Raw genomic sequence first — 4,230 nt, 5'->3', positions numbered from 1 at the left:
GTGGATATTTACATCCAGATATATGTAAGTACATTATTATGAAAATATGTACTCGCATAAGGGCCCTGAAAAACATTGTTTTATAATCAGGCAATCTCTAGCCTAGATAAAAATGTTATCTTTTCCTTTCTGGAACTTGAAATATTTGGAATATATTATTCGAAAACGAAAGACTGTGGAACAATTGGAAACATGATGACAAAGTAAATGTTACCAAACTGAGACAAGGGTTAGCTACTAAATGTATATTCTCTAATATTCAACATGTGAAACACATGGAAATTGATAGTTTATCCTCAAACATTTATAATTCCTTATCTGAACAAAACTAGAAACACAAAAATTGATCCTGTGTGAGTTTTTGAGAATTATCTATATCAATTATTAAAGCACTGATAGGTAAGCATATGATTGTCTGCATATACTGACTAAATGCCAATGAATTGTGTCTTTGAGATAGAGTATGAAAATACAATAAATAGATATTAAGACGGAACACATTGTACTAATACACAAGTTGTTAGTGTTTCTTCCCTGAAAAACACCTTTTCTTCTCTGTTATTTTTTTCCCTTCTGGTAGGAAGGAAGCACATTGGTTTGATCAAATGAATTTCTGAAACTTACAGAGGGGGATGTTCTATGACAAATTCTGAAATGAATACATATTGTGATGGAGAATCATTATTGCATAATCTAGTGAAGAGTTATTGCATAGAGCGGCATATTACTGTATGCTATGCCATGAAAATGACTGTGAGGCCAACCACATGTTGGCAGGCCGTAATATATAGTAGACTAAAAAGTATTAATCTTGTTAATTCAGTGACTGTGTAAAGATGAATACTTAATATGCTTAGTAATTGTTTCATATTGCTTCGAATACACTGAATTTACAAATACAAGTGACATTGGTGTAAATTGAAATTGCGCATTATATTCACAGAAGCTGTATTTCTAATTGTACTTAATGGGCGATTAAAAAATGCCAATGTCTGTGGCACCATGTGTAGTAATTCAACTTTGAAATAGAAATTACATAATTACCCAGTTCAGAAGAAAGGTTTAGTTTAGTTTTTATTGCCCAACTCTACTGTAAGGTTTCTACCACATCCCTGCAGCCACAGCTATATGATTAAGAATCTGCTAAATGGCTACTTACAGAGTAAATAGTAAAGATTTAAGTAATGATTTCCATTGAGCAGTAACCAAGACAATGCACTTAGACACGCATCTAGCCAACAGGAAACATTTAGACAGAAATCAGTATGATTGGAGAGACTGTCAAAGAAAGAGATTAACAAATATGGGCAGCAACTACAAGATACTACTTAGTACAAAATGAAATATAGAAGGATATAAGAATTCTTATCTTTCCAGACTTCAATAAAATAGATTATACTGATATAGCAGAACAATGCTACCAGTGCTTGACAGAGCAATCATTGTCTCCCATTTGCAACGAATGACCATTTACAGGAATTAGCTCTGAGCGGAAGACAATTAAATCTGACATTGGCCCATACCAGATAGCGTTGGATGGAGGGTTCCGAAATGATTCGCAAGCTTAGAATTAATTGGTTTAACGAATTCCGACACTTCCTTCCACTCATTTATGTGCAAAATAAGCAGAGATTTAATCTGCCTTTCCACTGGAGGAGTCAAGTTATAGGGATTTAAAAAGTGCTGTGCTACATTCAGTTCTTCAAGGCCGGATTCAACATAATGGAGCCATCAGGTGTTCAGGGTCATAGGGTTGGCTAGTATCTCTGTTAGGATTAGTTGTGTTAATCCAGCCTTTGGGTTGGTCCAAATAAAGAGCCAACTCAAAACTGGTTGAACCATTAAATCATCTTCTAAAAATGCCAAAATTAGGACCTGAACCTGGCAATCCTAGCAGGGCTTTGGAAAAATTGTTCTCTGACACTTGTATTTCTTTCGGGATCACATAGCCCCATAAAGAGGTGCCATATTTGGCCAGAGACACTGCTTTACTGTAGTACACTTTTTTTTAATCAAGTCAATTGGTTGTGATTTTGACATTCTAATAAAGCAAGCTGCACCCCCTAAAGCGTGTTTAAATGTAGCAGTTTGTTTTGAGATATGTGATGCCTCAGACAGATTACAAGTAAAAAGAATGCCTACGTTATCAAATTATTTGGCTAACAGAATAGCACCGTTGTTGCTAAACATAGCTGCCATTTTAGTTGCTCGCCTGGCACATCATTGCTGCCAATTTGCTAGCATTGATTTGAAGGTCGAGATCATTCATGAAGCTGGTGTAGGTCATAATTAGCCGTTGGAGAATGAGCAGTGTATGTGTAATTAGCAGAGTATCTTCGGTGTAGACTGGGACAGTGGTATTGCTTATATTTGGTACATTGCCCTCCGCCTGCACCAAAACCTGATATAGCCCATTGATAGAGATGGGAACAGGAGGGGGGCCAATACACAGCCTTGGTGTATGCCTGTGTTTACTGAAAACATCTCTGTGCATTGTCCATTAGCCCCACTCCTCACACACGCGTTTGTATCAAGGTGGAAATTCAGTAACAGGTTTACCAGGACAGGTTGGCACTACAAGGACCTGAGCATCTGCCATAACATCATTTATATATTTTAAAGTAATGATAGAATTACTGATTGAACATGCAATCAGGATCATGCTAAAATAAAGGCACAAGTAGAAACTCTTAACAAAGAAATTGAACAAGTGAATGCACTAGAAGTTACCAAGAAGAAGAGTTATGGTATCATAAATACAATCTTAAAACAACACCAGGATAAAGTAAAACTTACTAAATCAATTCTTCAGTGATGATAAAGACTGCAGGGAAGATATGATATACACTTTACAACCAAAATATGATGATACTAGGAATTTATGGTCACAGGATAGTCCTTCTGTATCATCACTGGTTAGCTCTGACTTGGATAGTGACCATGAGAAACATTTCAGGTTGTAGAGTCAGCTACCTCATCAAAAATGTGTTTTCCAGAAACAGGCAAAACCTCCAAAAAAGCTAGTATCAATTTCAGGAGCTAATCCAAAAAGATATAACAACAAGATCATCAGAGCGAGAGTGCGGATACAGATATAGAAGTCATGGAAAAAGTAACAAGTATAAAGGCGAGATCAGGTTACAGGAAAGTTCAAAAGAGAGGCCTAACATGAATTGAGTGTTCAACCATTTTGATAGAACTCTCCACATATTAGAAATTGCTGTACTAAATAAAAGTTTATGATTTGCTCCATCAATTGGATATAACTCCACTGACATAAACATTGACACTTTTAAATGTATAAGGAAATTTAAATGTAAAGAAATGCATTAATCATAAGGATAAATCATCAGGATTTGACTGCCAGAACATATCTATCACTGATTTGGTCATTACACATTTTAAAGATATTCAGCTTCTTATTTCACTAAAAGAAGGAGCAGAAATGTCAGATGTTCAGATATTAGAAAATCTCATTATGCATGCAGGAGTGGCCACAATACTAGAATTGAAGAACAACATGTACATTTATTTCTAACTTGTCACATGATGATTTACTTGACACATTCCCAAAGTTAGTGATTTTGGACAAGAGGGGCTTATTAACTGATGATGAGAAAATGTTTCTGATAAATGAAAAACCAATGATTTCTACTACCGATTATGTTCCTTGTATACATACAAAATTTGGCCTATTAATAGTCATATGAAAAATCGTGAGCATATTGGTTGAGTGGCGGAAACTATTTCAAAATACATCAATAGAGTCATTAGATAACAAGTAATGTAATGTAAAGTGGTCTTATGTAGCACCCTTCTGCCAATAATGTTGTCCTTGCTGCTCATATCTCTATACGAAAGGGGAGCAGGGTGTTCTAGTTGCAGAGAAAGAAGGCAGATGCAGAAGACTTTGTTGTTGATTGATGCAGGTCGGATGTACTTGTTACCTGTGTGCCAATATGAACATTTCTATGTTGTTTGTTGTGATACCGACCGGGCAGGTTAGCCATATGAACAGTCTCTGGATTGTGGAGTGCTGTAGGAAAATCTATGCAAAAGAAAGTATGTGAAGAAAGAAATGCACCAGTTTAAAAACAAACATGTGGGCTGCAGCTTGAACACAGCATCTGGAAAATTACACATGCGAGGAAATGTGATATGTTAGCGCCCCATCTCCAATCAGAATATATGTGCATGGTAACTGACAAGGCTCAAGATAAATACGTCCAG

The sequence above is a fragment of the Ambystoma mexicanum genome, chromosome 1p, assembly GCF_040938575.1.
Source record: "Ambystoma mexicanum isolate Mex_15411 chromosome 1p, UKY_AmexF1_1, whole genome shotgun sequence".
NCBI classification, from domain to species: domain Eukaryota; kingdom Metazoa; phylum Chordata; class Amphibia; order Caudata; family Ambystomatidae; genus Ambystoma; species Ambystoma mexicanum.
The sequence above is the reverse complement of the archived record's forward strand: the minus strand, read 5'-3'. Positions refer to the sequence as shown.